This window comes from Aquarana catesbeiana, linkage group LG08 (genome assembly GCF_042186555.1).
Source record: "Aquarana catesbeiana isolate 2022-GZ linkage group LG08, ASM4218655v1, whole genome shotgun sequence".
Lineage (NCBI taxonomy): Eukaryota > Metazoa > Chordata > Amphibia > Anura > Ranidae > Aquarana > Aquarana catesbeiana.
This window is the reverse complement of record NC_133331.1, coordinates 294120136-294137416: the sequence shown is the minus strand read 5'-3', so window position 1 is coordinate 294137416 and position 17281 is coordinate 294120136. Positions and strand designations below refer to the sequence as shown.

The 17281-nt window shown below is 44.3% G+C and overlaps 1 long non-coding RNA gene across 2 annotated transcripts; it reads left to right on the top strand.

Annotated features, from left to right (window-relative positions):
• The first annotated feature begins 12408 nt into the window (after positions 1-12408).
• Positions 12409-14272, top strand: LOC141105013 (uncharacterized). 2 transcript variants are annotated; one of them, XR_012235515.1, is made up of 3 exons: positions 12409-12515; positions 13426-13548; positions 14109-14272. It is a non-coding gene; the product is annotated as an uncharacterized lncRNA (long non-coding RNA). The 2 variants fall into 2 exon arrangements; XR_012235516.1 differs by having other exon boundaries at positions 12411-12515; positions 13409-13548.
• Positions 14273-17281: the final 3009 nt, after the last annotated feature.

Here is a 17281-nt window from a genome sequence, read left to right as displayed (position 1 = left end):
TGCACCACCTTCTGGGGTCAGTTGATTGGTCATGGCTTCCAATACCATCAATATGCTGATGACACCTATCTCATCTCTATACTCCTCACCTCAGCCTTTCAGATTCCTCACCCATCACTAACTTACAATCTGACTTATCAGTCTGGATGTCTCACCACTTCCTCACACTCTGTATTTCCATAACGGAGGTCGTAATATTTACTATGAAGGCGAGATAGGAATACAAAGAGTTCCTTATAGTCTCATGTTATATTAGTATTAAAATGAATTTCAGTGTGTTTAAAAAAATGTTTAATTTTATCATTTAGAACTTGGCTGGTAGTAATCCTTTCCCCTGATGGAGATGATGTAGCAAGGGAGTAGAAGAGTCCTGGCTTGGAGGACTTCATGGGGAAAACACAACCATTGTTTTTCTGTGTTTTAGTCAGAAACCGAACCCTGCTGAGCACTCCAGGGGCTTTCTGTGCATTCTGAATCACACTGATTCTTATGTTCTAAAGTCATATACAATTTTCAGTTTATGACCCATCTACGAAGAAGAGTGTCCTGTACAGATCACATGACCACTTCATTGATCATGGAGGAGGACCGGAGTCATAGCATGGAGAAGATACTAAACCTCACCCTGGAGATCACCTACCTGCTGACCGGAGAGGTGAGGAGAATTCTGTGAGGTCACATGACATCACTCTTGTTTAGTCTGGTCAATAGACCATGTATTTATTGTAGACATTTAGATGATGTCAGATGACTGATATCGGTTTATCTTTCTCCTGATCTGTAGGATTATGTTGTAGTGAAGAAGTCTAGTGGGGAGCCAATCTCAGGAGGATGGAGCAGGACCCAGAGCCCCACCATGGTGCCTCCCCCTCCTTCTTCCATACCTGAGAGGAGCAAAGAGCAGAAGATCCTGGAACTGACCACCATAATGGTCCATCTTCTGACAGGAGAGGTGAGAAGGATTCTGGGAATTCTGGGACATTATCCAGTAACAGACAAGGGATGTGTCTGGATGGTGACTGTATCATTGTGTGTGTCAGGTTCCTATAAGGTGTCAGGATGTCACTGTCTATTTCTCCATGGAGGAGTGGGAGTATTTAGAAGGACACAAGGATCTCTACAAGGACCTCATGATGGACAATCAGCCGCCCCTCACATCACCGGGTAAGAGGAGACTTTATTGTAAAGGAGAGAGCAGTACGGAGGCTCCACCTAGATCCCCCATCATCTGATAAACACATAGAAACAATGTATTCAGTCAGTGTGTGTGTTTCCTACAGATGGATCCAGTAATGGGAACCCACCAGAGAGATGTCCCCGTCCTCTGTATTCCCGGGATTCCACACAGGAAGGTCACACCATCTCTCACCATCATCAGGTAGGTGATTAGCATTCACAAGTGGTTAGGATTTCTACACAAGCGTGTTTCTTACAGTGATTTGTTTTTTACTATATATTTAGAGTGGAAAAATTGGAGATGATAATATTGTTGTTAAAGAAGAGTATAAAGAGGAGGATGAGGAGTATGGAATGATGGAGGAGTTTTCAGAAGGACACAAGGATATGATGGAGCCACCTAATACCAGGAACCCACCAGAGAGATGTCCCCATCCTCCGTATTCCCGGGATTCCACACAGGAAGATCACACCGTCCCTCACCATCATCAGGTGGATGATTGACAATTATTGGTAATTATGATTTATACTCAAGCGTATTTGTAACAATTAATGTTTTATATTTTCAGAGTGGAAATTGCGGGGATTATAATATTGTTGTTAAAGAAGAGTTTAAAGAGGAGGATGAGGAGTATGGAGTGATGGAGTATTTAGAAGGACACAAGGATCTCTACAAGGATGTTACGATGGAGAATCGGCCGCCCCTCACATCACCGGGTAAGAGGACTAATTATACTTCACTTTCATTCCTTGTTTATCTTCATCATTTCAGGACGATCAATAATTAGACTGAATCATTTTTCTTTTAGTAGTTGTAGTGAATCAAATATAAGAAATAGACTTATCTAGGTAATGATTAATCTAGCCATTTGGATTGAAAGTTTTTAGTCCCACAGCAAAGATAAAATAGTTTCCATATAAGAGGTCCATCTCCATTCCACAATATAACGTCATGTTCCCAACAAATGAGGAGGAGATACTGTACACCATATGAAAGGTCCATCTCCATTCCTCAATATAATGTCATGTTCCCAACAAATGAGGAGGAGATACTGTACACCATATGAAAGGTCCATCTCCATTCCTCAATATAATGTCATGTTCCCAACAAATGAGGAGGAGATACTGTACACCATATGAAAGGTCCATCTCCATTCCTCAATATAATGTCATGTTCCCAACAAATGAGGAGGAGATACTGTACACCATATGAAAGGTCCATCTCCATTCCTCAATATAATGTCATGTTCCCAACAAATGAGGAGGAGATACTGTACACCATATGAAAGGTCCATCTCCATTCCTCCAATATAACGTCATGTTCCCAACAAATGAGGAGGAGATACTGTACACCATATGAAAGGTCCATCTCCATTCCTCAATATAACGTCATGTTCCCAACAAATGAGGAGGAGATACTGTACACCATATGAAAGGTCCATCTCCATTCCTCAATATAATGTCATGTTCCCAACAAATGAGAAGGAGATACTGTACACCATATGAAAGGTCCATCTCCATTCCTCCAATATAACGTCATGTTCCCAACAAATGAGGAGGAGATACTGTACACCATATGAAAGGTCCATCTCCACTCCTCAATATAATGTCATGTTCCCAACAAATGAGGAGGAGATACTGTACACCATATGAAAGGTCCATCTCCATTCTTCAATATAATGTCATGTTCCCAACAAATGAGGAGGAGATACTGTACACCATATGAAAGGTCCATCTCCATTCCTCAATATAACGTCATGTTCCCAACAAATGAGGAGGAGATACTGTACACCATATGAAAGGTCTATCTCCATTCCTCAATATAATGTCATGTTCCCAACAAATGAGGAGGAGATACTGTACACCATATGAAAGGTCCATCTCCATTCCTCAATATAATGTCATGTTCCCAACAAATGAGGAGGAGATACTGTACACCATATGAAAGGTCCATCTCCATTCCTCCAATATAACGTCATGTTCACAACAATGAGGAGGAGATACTGTACACCATATGAAAGGTCCATCTCCATTCCTCCAATATAATGTCATGTTCCCAACAAATGAGGAGGAGATACTGTACACCATATGAAAGGTCCATCTCCATTCCTCAATATAATGTCATGTTCCCAACAAATGAGGAGGAGATACTGTACACCATATGAAAGGTCCATCTCCATTCCTCAATATAATGTCATGTTCCCAACAAATGAGGAGGAGATACTGTACACCATATGAAAGGTCCATCTCCATTCCTCAATATAATGTCATGTTCCCAACAAATGAGGAGGAGATACTGTACACCATATGAAAGGTCCATCTCCATTCCTCAATATAATGTCATGTTCCCAACAAATGAGGAGGAGATACTGTACACCATATGAAAGGTCCATCTCCACTCCTCAATATAATGTCATGTTCCCAACAAATGAGGAGGAGATACTGTACACCATATGAAAGGTCCATCTCCATTCCTCAATATAATGTCATGTTCCCAACAAATGAGGAGGAGATACTGTACACCATATGAAAGGTCCATCTCCATTCCTCCAATTTAATGTCCTGTTCCCAACAAATGAGGAGGAGATACTGTACACCATATGAAAGGTCCATCTCCATTCTTCAATATAACGTCATGTTCCCAACAAATGAGGAGGAGATACTGTACACCATATGAAAGGTCCATCTCCATTCCTCAATATAACGTCATGTTCCCAACAAATGAGGAGGAGATACTGTACACCATATGAAAGGTCCATCTCCATTCCTCAATATAATGTCATGTTCCCAACAAATGAGGAGGAGATACTGTACACCATATGAAAGGTCCATCTCCATTCCTCCAATTTAATGTCCTGTTCCCAACAAATGAGGAGGAGATACTGTACACCATATGAAAGGTCCATCTCCATTCTTCAATATAACGTCATGTTCCCAACAAATGAGGAGGAGATACTGTACACCATATGAAAGGTCCATCTCCATTCCTCCAATATAATGTCATGTTCCCAACAAATGAGGAGGAGATACTGTACACCATATGAAAGGTCCATCTCCATTCCTCAATATAACGTCATGTTCCCAAAAAATGAGGAGGAAATACTGTACACCATATGAAAGGTCCATCTCCATTCCTCCAATATAACGTCATGTTCCCAACAAATGAGGAGGAGATACTGTACACCATATGAAAGGTCCATCTCCATTCCTCAATATAATGTCATGTTCCCAACAAATGAGGAGGAGATACTGTACACCATATGAAAGGTCCATCTCCATTCCTCAATATAATGTCATGTTCCCAACAAATGAGGAGGAGATACTGTACACCATATGAAAGGTCCATCTCCATTCCTCAATATAATGTCATGTTCCCAACAAATGAGGAGGAGATACTGTACACCATATGAAAGGTCCATCTCCATTCCTCAATATAATGTCATGTTCCCAACAAATGAGGAGGAGATACTGTACACCGTATGAAAGGTCCATCTCCATTCCTCAATATAACGTCATGTTCCCAACAAATGAGGAGGAGATACTGTACACCATATGAAAGGTCCATCTCCATTCCTCAATATACAGATGATGAGGAGATAGATGAACAATGTAAATACTTTGATGAAGTTTCTCTCTCACAGATGGATGTGATGTTGGGAACTCCTCAGAGGGGCTCCAGATTTCATCTACAGGACATGAAGAAGAAGATAAAGGTGTCTCAGCACTTCCTCCAGAAGAAAGGTCTTATTTGTGCTCGGATTCTGGTCAAAGCTTTACGCAGAAAGAGCATCTGGGAAGACACGTGAGAGCTCACACGGGAGAGACTTTTCCATGTGAAGAGTGCGGGAAATGTTTTCTGCAGAAAGAAAGGCTCATGGCACACCTAAAAACCCACACATGGGAAAGGCTGCATACATGTTCAGAGTGCGGGAAAAGTTTCATACAGAAAGGGGCACTCACCAAACACCTGAGAACCCACACAGGTGAGAAGCCGTATTCCTGTTCAGACTGCGGGAAACGCTTCATCCAGAGGGGCAATCTTACTGTACACCAGAGGATTCACACCGGTGAGAGGCCGTTCTCATGTTCCCAATGCCAGAAATCCTTCATCATAAAGTCCGATCTCGTCATACACCAGAGAAGTCACACCGGCGAGAAGCCGTTTTCATGCCCAGAGTGCGAAAAATGTTTTTCACTAAAAAAGCGATTAAATAGCCACATGAGAACTCACACTGGTGAAAAGCCGTTCTCCTGTCCGGAGTGCGGGAAATCTTTCAGTCAGAAAAATGAACTTGCAATACACCTGAGCAGTCACACAGGTCAATACCCTTTTTCATGTTCAGAGTGCGGGAAAGGTTTCACTGAGAAAGGAAAACTTCGCATACACCAGAGAATTCACACGGGCGAGCGCCCTTTTTCGTGTTCAGAGTGCGGGAAAAGTTTCACGCAGAAGGGAAAACTTCATAGACACCAGAGAATTCACACGGGTGAGCGACCTTACATCTGTTCCGAGTGCGGGAAAAGTTTCCTACAGAATACGCATCTTCTTGAACACCTAAGAACCCACACAGGGGAACGGCCATTTCCTTGTTCAGAGTGCGGGAAGTGTTTCATACGAAAAAATGAACTTGTCATACACTGGAGCAGTCACACCAAGGAGCGTCCTTTTTCATGTCCAGAGTGCGGGAAGTGTTATAAAAGTAGAAAAAACCTCCATGCACACCGAAAAAGACACGCAGGCGAGCATTCTCTTTCCTGACCAGAGTGCTGGAAATGTTTCATTGACAAACAAGACAATCGTTTCATACAGAAAGAAGACCTTGTACACCTGAGAAGCCATGTATGTGAGCAAACTTTTTCATGCCCCCATGTGAGAAGCCACCCAAGTTAGCACCCTCTACCATGTTTCCACCTAAAAAGCCACCCGAGTGAACTTCCTCTACCATGTTTCCATCTACGAAGCTACCCGAGTGAACTTCCTCTATCATGTTTCCTTTTAAAAAGCCACCCGAGTGAACTCCCTCTACCATGTTTCCACCTAAAAAGCCACCCGAGTGAACTCCCTCTACCATGTTCTTATCTAAGAAGCCACCCGAGTGAACTCCCTCTACCATGTTTCCATCTAAGAAGCCACCCGAGTGAACTCCCTCTACCATGTTTCCATCTAAGAAGCCACCCGAGTGAACTCCCTCTATCATGTTTCCACCTAAAAAGCCATCCAAGTGAACTCCCTCTACCATGTTTCCATCTAAGAAGCCACCCGAGTGAACTCCCTCTATCATGTTTCCATCTAAAAAGCCCCCCGAGTGAACTCCCTCTACCATGTTTCCATCTAAGAAACCATCCGAGTGAACTCCCTCTTCCATGTTTCCATCTAAGAAGCCACCCGAGTGAACTCCCTCTACCATGTTTCCATCTAAGAAGCCACCCGAGTGAACTCCCTCTATCATGTTTCCATCTAAGAAGCCACCCAAGTGAACTTCCTCTACCATGTTTCCACCTAAAAAGCCACCCAAGTGAACTCCCTCTACCATGTTTCCACCTAAAAAGCCACCCGAGTGAACTTCCTCTATCATGTTTCCATCTAAGAAGCCACCCAAGTGAACTTCCTCTACCATGTTTCCATCTAAGAAGCCATCCGAGTGAACTCCCTCTATCATGTTTCCATCTAAGAAGCCACCCGAGTGAACTCCCTCTATCATGTTTCCATTTAAAAAGCCCCTCGAGTGAACTCCCTCTACCATGTTTCCATCTAAGAAGCTACCCGAGTGAACTCCCTCTACTATGTTTCCATCTAAGAAGCCATCCGAGTGAACTTCCTCTACCATGTTTCCATCTACGAAGCTACCCGAGTGAACTCCCTCTACCATGTTTCCATCTAAGAAGCCACCCGAGTGAACTCCCTCTATCATGTTTCCATCTAAAAAGCCCCTCGAGTGAACTCCCTCTGCCATGTTTCCATCTAAGAAGCCACCCGAGTGAACTCCCTCTACAATATTTCCACCTAGGACTCCACTCATGTGTGCACCCTCTACCATGTTTCCACCAGGAAGCCACCAGGGTTAGCTCCTTCTACCATGTTTCCACCTAAGAAACCACCCGAGTGAACTCTGTCTACCATGTTTCCACCTAGGAAGCCACCAGAGTGAGCTCCCTCTACCATGTTTCCATCTAAGAAGCCGCCCGAGTGAACTTCCTCTACCATGTTTCCATCTAAGAAACCACCTGAGTGAACTCCCTCTACCCTGTTTCCATCTAAGGAGCCACCTGAGATAACTCTGTCTACCATGTTTCCACCTAATAAACCACCCGAGTGAACTTCCTCTACCATGTTTTCATCTTAGAAGCCACCCATGTGAACTCCCTCTACCATGTTTCTATCTAAGAAGCCACCCGAGTGAACTCCCTCTACCTTGTTTCCACCTAGGACTCCACTCGTGTGCACCCTCTACCATGTTTCCACCTAAGAAGCCATCCGAGAAAACTGTCTATCATGTTTCCACCTAGGAAGCCACCAGGGTGAGCTCCCTCTACCATGTTTCTACCTAAGAAGCCACCTGAGATAACTCTGTCTACCATGTTTCCACCTAAGAAACCACCCGAGTTAACTCCCTCTACCATGTTTCCATCTAAGAAGCCACCCAAGTGAATCCACCTAGCATATTTCCACCAGTGGCTGTTGGGACACAAATTAATGAATCCACACCAACAGACTCTGGGGACAAACACAACAAGATCTCCCATTTACTGGCCAGGTTCCTGCCTACCTAGGATCTTTTCCTACCACCCATGTTGATGTCTTCTCGTTGCTCCTTTTTCCATAAAGAAGAAAGAAGACCCATCCTGTAAGAACTAAGAATCTAGGGTAGTTTAGAAAAACAATGTTTAAAGACTAAATAGCCTCCTCAATGCCCAGTTATTACATTGCTTATTTTATCTGTAACAATACAGGGCCTCTTTATGGGGTGAGAACAAGAATGCTAAATACGATTCATGTATAAAAAGACTTATTTAGTGGCTCTCAGGCTGGTATACTTTGTGCACTTATATTTTCTGCTTTCCTGAAACACATTCTTGATGACTTGCGTTACCCCAGGGGTTGGACAGACCAACGTATTCACCAACGTACTCGCGGTTTCCCATTGAAATGCTGCCTCGGCGTCCTCTCCTCTCGATGGTATCTTCCTACCCTGCCCAGCCAGGAGAGGAGGTAGAGGTGTGAGGAGTCATCTCTAGATAAGGATGATAACTCCTATGGTGTACGGACCTTATCTCTAGATAAGGATGATATGTCCCGCCATAGCAGCCATCTGTAGATAAGGTTGATACATTCCGTACACCATAGGAGTCATCTCTAGATAAGGATGATATGTCCCATATACCATAGCAGCCATCTGTAGATAAGGATGATACATTCCATACAATGAATTATCTTCAGGTAGGGATGATACATTTCACGTCTTTTTGTCTTTCCTACTGGTCATTTGGCCCTGTAGCTGCACCTTGAGATTTACCAGCTTGCCAACAGCAATAGACATACTTTAGACTTTCTCTACATTAATCCTTTAGATGTTTTTTTTGCTTAGTTGTCCTAGGAAGATAGGATTGGGGGTAAAGGATTTCCCTTTGCCCATTGGTATCTTCTAGTATCTTCAACCCCATCCACAGGCTGATGCAGATTTCGCAGGCAGCTATCTTAAGGCTTCTTCAGCTCCTTTCACAGGCTAGTTAGTTTAGGCAAAGATCGGCAATTTGTGGTTTTGACCTTTAAGCCTTGACCTTCAATGAACTAAGCAGGACTCTACTCAACTTCCTTTCCCAGCAGAGAAGCATGAACTGGACCGCACTGAAGCTATGCCCTCTCCAGGTAGTAGGTGTAGGGAGGGGGGGGGGGTTAAGACAAATGGACCTCCCCAATCAGGATATTGCGCTAAATCTGTAGGTAAATAAGAGAACCAGAACCTTCGCTAAGTGGAGGAGTGGGTTTAATCATAAAGTTGGCAGTGCCTCCACCCAAGACAGGGCCTCTGTGAACAGAGGAGATTCTCTTCCTGGGACATTAACCAGTAATATAATCAAAGTAATTGAGCTCAGAGGAACTACTGCAACCAGCATATAACCATACAGTATATACCATAAGTATATAAATGTACACCAGTATAGAAATAATACAAGCTTTATATAAGAAGAAATCCTCCAACTGCTGTCCAACTAGCCTGGAATGGAACCTCTCACCAGCAGGAATTTTGGTGTGGCACTGGACCTCAGAGTCTGCCTTACTACTCTTTAGACCAGGGATCTCCAAACTACATCCCTCCAGCTGTTGCGGAACTACACATCGCATGATGCTTTGTAAAGCGCTGACATTCACAGATGGTGGGAATTGTAGTTCCTGAACAACTGGAGGGTCATAGTTTGGAGACCCCTGCTTTAGACCCTCCGTGGTAGTTTAAATAGTCTCTTCTGGTCTGGGTGAAAAAATACAACAGCAGAAACTCCATAATCAGGATATTTGGCTCAGTTCTCTCTCAAGTATACTTCCTGGAAACTCCCCTTTATAAAGATATCAAACTCCTCCCATGTGGGGGTTTCTTAACCAGCTAGCAGAGATAGGAAGTTATGTACATGTAAACAACGCTATGACAGTAAGCACAGCCACTTACAATTACAGACAGTAGAGGGCAGCAGATCTCTACACAAGTTTTGAAGACAAGGACCTCTGGACTCACATTCTCTCTTGACTAAGCCTGGGAGGCAAAGACCAGGTCCTTCACACACACACCCTCTGCAGGTAAGTCTGGGAAGGAATTTACCCTTCTAGAAGGTCTTCCAAAATATTTCTCCTCTTTCGCAGCCCACAGAACTGGTATAAACCTCTCAATGATTGGCCAGGACATCATAAATATTTATAATCCCCCCAATACATTGCCTCTTCTCACCCTATCTACTGGAGAACACTACACAGAAGCAAGCAATGTCCTTGGACATAGGAGACACCTATCGAGATAACATAATCAAAGCTCAGGCTGACTACAGCCGAGCTACAACCAATACATTTAGGGTAGGGACACTCCAGCTTATGGTAGGACCCCACACACATTTTTTCCCTACTTAGAGTGACCTATAGGTCTATTCTACAGCAGTGTGAAGTATGAAATGTGAGATTATATTTTGGGGATATTATTGTTTATTCTATTTCTAGGTAAATATTATTGATGACATTTTTGGGTAAATATTGTTTATTATAATTTGGAGTAAATACAGTGGAACCTCGGATTACGAGCATAATCCGTTCCAGGAGAATGCTCGTAATCCAAAGTGCTCGCATATCAAAGCGAGTTTTCCCATTGAAGTCAATGGAAACTAAAATAATTTGTTCCGCATTGACTACAATGGGATACAATAACGCATGCGGCCAGAGGCGGGAGTGCCGGAGAGCCTCGGAAACGGCCAAAAAGGCCCGAGCACACTTCGACTGACCTCGGCAAACCTCGGAAAGACTCCGTTCATGAGCCTTTCCGAGGTTTGTCGAGGTCAGCCGAACTGTCCTCGGGCCTTTCCGTGCATTTCTGAACGGTGGCGATCGGCGCCGTTCGGCTCCGGCGCCCCGCACCTCAGGCCACAAGCGGTACTGCACAGTACTTTGGCCTGAATCCTGCTCGTTTTGCGAGACAACACTCACAAACCAAGTTAGGATTTTTAGAAATACAGTGCTCATATTGCGAAACGCTCGTTAACCGCGTTACTCGCAATCCGAGATTCCACTGTATTATTGATTATATTTCTGGGTAAATATTGGTGATTATATTTTGGGGTAAATGTTGATTTTTTTGGGGGGGTAAAAATTGCTGATTACATTTTTTGGTAAATATATGGAGCTGCGCAAATCACTTGTAGCACCCTCTAGTGTGTGCTAGGTTTAGAGCAGGCAAACCATACTCAGACCTACATTGTAAGCTGATGAGTCTTAATTGGGTCAGGGTTCATTAGAGTTCAGGGCTGGGTGACTCGTCCTGGCAGTCCTCTGGTGCCTCCACCTGGTCTGGAAGGTTGAAGAATCTTCTAGAACTAGAGGGTGGGGGTTAGGAGGAGCTGTCTTGAATATTTATGGGGCCTCGGACAATCCTCAGCAGTGGGCTGGCAGGGGGCTGAGATAACTCCAAAAATAGACATGGGCCATGCCAGTAGGGTCAGTCAGGTGGAAGATGGAGATACAGAGTTGAGGAGGCTGTCCTGGCCCTAAGAGATACCCCATAATCTGGGGGGGGTATCCTGCCTTGGGCCAGGGCTTGGGTTCTGGAAGGATCCTGCCAAAACACAAGGGAGGAGGTCTTCCTGGAGGCACGGGTAATAGAAAGAGGACATAGTGAGTAGATCAACAATGTTGTGGACTAACAAGGGGGGGGGGACTGCCACATGTAGCCAGTCTCCCTTGAAGATAGCAGTGTGCTTAAGTCTTCTATTCTTCCCTGGGAGATCTCCTGAGAGTCAGCTGGGTGGGCTGGTGAAGAGTCAGCTGGGTGGGCGGGTGAAGAGTCAGCTGGGTGGGCTGGTGAAGAGTCAGTCAGGTGGGCTGGTGAAAAGGCAGTCGGGTGGACTAGTGAAGAGACAGCCGGGTGGACTAGTGAAGAGACAGCCGGGTGGGCTGGTGAAGAGTCAGTCAGGTGGACTAGTGAAAAGGCAGTCAGGTGGACTAGTGAAGAGACAGCCGGGTGGGCTGGTGAAGAGTCAGTCAGGTGGACTAGTGAAAAGGCAGTCAGGTGGACTAGTGAAGAGACAGCCGGGTGGGCTGGTGAAGAGTCAGTCAGGTGGACTAGTGAAAAGGCAGTCAGGTGGACTAGTGTAGAGTCAGCCGGGTGGGCTGGTGTGCTTGCGAAGATTCGGTGTGCCTGGGCTGTGCAGGAGTGGGGGATCCCTTTCATCTACAGCTTTTAGGTGGGGTGCGCTACACACTTAAACATTTCATTGGGAAAAATGACAAGAAAATTCCTTTTTTTTTTAAATTTCACTATTTATGAGGGGAGGGAATTTAGGGAGAAGAAGGCCCTGGGACACAAATAGTTAACGGAATGGTGATCCAGATCTGTAATAACACCAGTTACCAAAATGGCAAGGATGACTAAGAACAGATCGATGACTGCAATCCCTATATTCTCCACAAGGTGGGGATCTCAGTTATATACGGAGTGGAACTCACATAGGAAGTCTCTATGACACCTACAGACAGGAAGTGATGTCAGGTACAGACAGGAAGTGATGTCAGGTATAAATAGGCAGTTCTGAGTAAAAGGTGAGTCAGGAGGAAGTGGAGAGGAGACGTAGCTGCGACAGACGAGGAGGTAGATATTATTATAGATCTGAGTAGGCTGCTGATTTTTCGGTCACCCTCTTGCTCTATTCTTCGCTCTTTAAGTCACATCTTCTATCTCTTCCTCTCTATTGTCATCTTACCTGACCCTCTATTGAATCCTCTGGTCACCCCATACTTAGAAAGACCTCGCTGAACCCCACCAGTCGGAACTACCTAAGAACCATCTCCTTGCTCTCGTTTTCCTCCAAACTCCTAGAACATGTAGTCTACAGCCGTCTGAGCCACCACCTTACTGATAGCAACCTTCTCCACCCCTTACAGTCTCGATCTCACCTGCAAAACCTCACAGAAACTGCCCTCCTAAAACTCACTAACGACTTACCAACTGCTCAAGCCAATGGCTGCCATGCTGTTCTCAAACTATTAGACCTTTCTGAACCTTCCACATAGTTTACCAACCGCTCCTCCTCGGAAAACTCAACACCATTCAGAACTCTATTCTGGTTCTCCTACTTATTCAAGGGCTCCTCCTCCATCATCACTTGCAACTCTGTCTCCTCCTCTCCTTTCCTATTTCCATAAGGATCCCCCAAGGCTCTGTCCTACGGCCCCTTCTACTCTCTATCTACATCTCCTCCAGATGTCAGCTGCTAACCTCTCATGGCTTCCAATGACATCTTAACAACGCCCAAATCTACCTCTCCACTCCTCAACTCTGTCAAGCGTCTGTGGTAGTGACCAACTCAGGATTCCCCGGGGCATGGAGTAAGCTCTCTGGATCAGGACCCTCCTAACCCTCTTGTATTGTATTGCAACTGTACTGTCTGCCTTTATATTGTGAAGTGCTGCGCAAACTGTTGGTGCCATATAAATCCTGTATAATAATAACATGGTGGACAGATATAGAACTAAGGGGACTAGTGTCTGTTTTCTTGTAGGAGCCTTATTAAGAAAGAACAGATCACATGACATCATCAATAAAGATGGAGGAGGACCGGAGTCACATGACTGAGAAGATACTAAACCTCACCGTGGAGATCATCTACCTGCTGACTGAAGAGGTGAGGAGGATTCTGGGAGGTCACATGACATCACTCTTATCTCTATTAATAAAACACAGACCTGACCGGAGAGGTGAGGAGGATTCTGGGAGGTCACATGACATCACTCATCTCTATTAATAAAACACAGACCTGACCAGAGAGGTGAGGAGGATTCTGGGAGGTCACATGACATCACTCATCTCTATTAATAAAACACAGACCTGACCGGAGAGGTGAGGAGGATTCTGGGAGGTCACATGACATCACTCTTATCTCTATTAATAAAACACAGACCTGACCGGAGAGAGGTGAGGAGGATTCTGGGAGGTCACATGACATCACTCTTATCGCCTATTAATAAAACACAGACCTGACCGGAGAGGTGAGGAGGATTCTGGGAGGTCACATGACATCACTCTTATCTCTATTAATAAAACACAGACCTGACCGGAGAGGTGAGGAGGATTCTGGGAGGTCACATGACATCACTCTTGTCTAGTCTGGTCAGTAGACCATGTTCTTATTGTAGACATTTAGATGATGTCAGATGATTTATTTATCTTTCTCCTGATCTGTAGGATTATATTGTAGTGAAGAAGTCTAGTGGGGAGCCAATCTCAGGAGGATGGAGCAGGACCCAGAGCCCCACCATGGTGCCTCCCCTTCCTTCTCCCATACCTGAGAGGAACAAAGAGCAGAAGATCCTGGAACTGACCACCATGATGGTCCATCTGCTGACAGGAGAGGTGAGCGGTGCTGGGAATTGTGGGACATTATCCAGTAACAGACAAGGGATGTGTCTGGATGGTGACTGTATCATTGTGTGTGTCAGGTTCCTATAAGGTGTCAGGATGTCACTGTCTATTTCTCCATGGAGGAGTGGGAGTATTTAGAAGGACACAAGGATCTCTACAAGGACGTCATGATGGACAATCAGCCGCCCCTCACATCACCGGGTAAGAGGAGACTTTATTGTAAAGGAGAGAGCAGTACGGAGGGTCCACCTAGATCCCCCATCCAACAAATGAGGAGGAGATTCTGTACATCATATGAAAGGTCCATCTCCATTCCTCAATATAATGTCATGTTCCCAACAAATGGGGAGGAGATACTGTACACCATATGAAAGGTCCATCTCCATTCCTCAATATAACGTCATGTTCCCAACAAATGAGGAGGAGATACTGTACACCATATGAAAGGTCCATCTCCATTCCTCAATATAATGTCATGTTCCCAACAAATGAGGAGGAGATACTGTACACCATATGAAAGGTCCATCTCCATTCCTCAATATAACGTCATGTTCCCAACAAATGAGGAGGAGATACTGTACACCATATGAAAGGTCCATCTCCATTCCTCAATATAACGTCATGTTCCCAACAAATGAGGAGGAGATACTGTACACCATATGAAAGGTCCATCTCCATTCCTCAATATAATGTCATGTTCCCAACAAATGAGGAGGAGATACTGTACACCATATGAAAGGTCCATCTCCATTCCTCCAATATAATGTCATGTTCCCAACAAATGAGGAGGAGATACTGTACACCATATGAAAGGTCCATCTCCATTCCTCAATATAACGTCATGTTCCCAACAAATGAGGAGGAGATACTGTACACCGTATGAAAGGTCCATCTCCATTCCTCAATATAATGTCATGTTCCCAACAAATGAGGAGGAGATACTGTACACCATATGAAAGGTCCATCTCCATTCCTCCAATATAATGTCATGTTCCCAACAAATGAGGAGGAGATACTGTACACCATATGAAAGGTCCATCTCCATTCCTCCAATATAATGTCATGTTCCCAACAAATGAGGAGGAGATACTGTACACCATATGAAAGGTCCATCTCCATTCCTCAATATAATGTCATGTTCCCAACAAATGAGGAGGAGATACTGTACACCATATGAAAGGTCCATCTCCATTCCTCAATATAATGTCATGTTCCCAACAAATGAGGAGGAGATACTGTACACCATATGAAAGGTCCATCTCCATTCCTCCAATATAACGTCATGTTCCCAACAAATGAGGAGGAGATACTGTACACCATATGAAAGGTCCATCTCCATTCCTCAATATAACGTCATGTTCCCTACAAATGAGGAGGAGATACTGTACACCATATGAAAGGTCCATCTCCATTCCTCCAATATAATGTCATGTTCCCAACAAATGAGGAGGAGATACTGTACACCATATGAAAGGTCCATCTCCATTCCTCAATATAATGTCATGTTCCCAACAAATGAGGAGGAGATACTGTACACCATATGAAAGGTCCATCTCCATTCCTCAATATAACGTCATGTTCCCAACAAATGAGGAGGAGATACTGTACACCATATGAAAGGTCCATCTCCATTCCTCAATATAATGTCATGTTCCCAACAAATGAGGAGGAGATACTGTACACCATATGAAAGGTCCATCTCCATTCCTCCAATATAACGTCATGTTCCCAACAAATGAGGAGGAGATACTGTACACCATATGAAAGGTCCATCTCCATTCCTCAATATAACGTCATGTTCCCTACAAATGAGGAGGAGATACTGTACACCATATGAAAGGTCCATCTCCATTCCTCAATATAATGTCATGTTCCCAACAAATGAGGAGGAGATACTGTACACCATATGAAAGGTCCATCTTCATTCCTCAATATAACGTCATGTTCCCAACAAATGAGGAGGAGATACTGTACACCATATGAAAGGTCCATCTCCATTCCTCAGATTTATTTTACACCGTTGACTATTAGACCTACATGCAATACTTGAACAATGAAAATTCTTTTGATGGTGATAAAATGTTTCTCTCTCACAGATGGATGTGATGTTGGGAATTCCTCGGAGGGGCTCCAGATTTCATCTACAGGACATGAAGAAGAAGATAAAGGTGTCTCAGCACTTCCTCCAGAAGAAAGGTCTTATTTGTGCTCGGATTCTGGTCAAAGCTTTACGCAGAAAGAGCATCTGGGAAGACACGTGAGAGCTCACACGGGAGAGACTTTTCCATGTGAAGAGTGCGGGAAATGTTTTATACAGAAAGGGGCACTCACCAAACACCTGAGAAGTCACACCGGTAAGAAGCCGTTTTCATGCCCAGAGTGCAGGAAATGTTTCTCACTAAAAAAGCTATTAAATAGCCACATGAGAACTCACACTGATGAAAAGCTATTCTCCTGTCCAGAGTGCGGGAAATCTTTCAGTCAGAAAAATGAACTTACAATACACCTGAGCAGTCACACAGGTCAATACCCTTTTTCATGTTCAGAGTGCGGGAAAGGTTTCACTAAGAAAGGAAAACTTCACATACACCAGAGAATTCACACAGGCGAGCGGCCTTTTCCATGTTCAGAGTGCGGGAAAAGTTTCATGCAGAAAGGGACGCTCACCAAACACCTGAAAATCCACACAGGTGAGAAGCCGTATTCCTGTTCAGAGTGCGGCAAACGCTTCATCCAGAAAGACTATCTTACTGTACACCAGAGAAGTCACACCGGTGAGAGGCCGTTCTCATGTTCCCATTGCCAGAAATCCTTCATCATAAATTCCAATCTTGTCATACACCAGAGAATTCACACGGGCGAGCGCCCTTTTTCATGTTCAGCATGCGGGAAAAGTTTCACGGAGAAGGGAAAACTTCATAGGCACCAGAGAATTCACACGGGTGAGCGACCTTACAGCTGTTCAGAGTGCGGGAAAAGTTTCATACAGAATACAG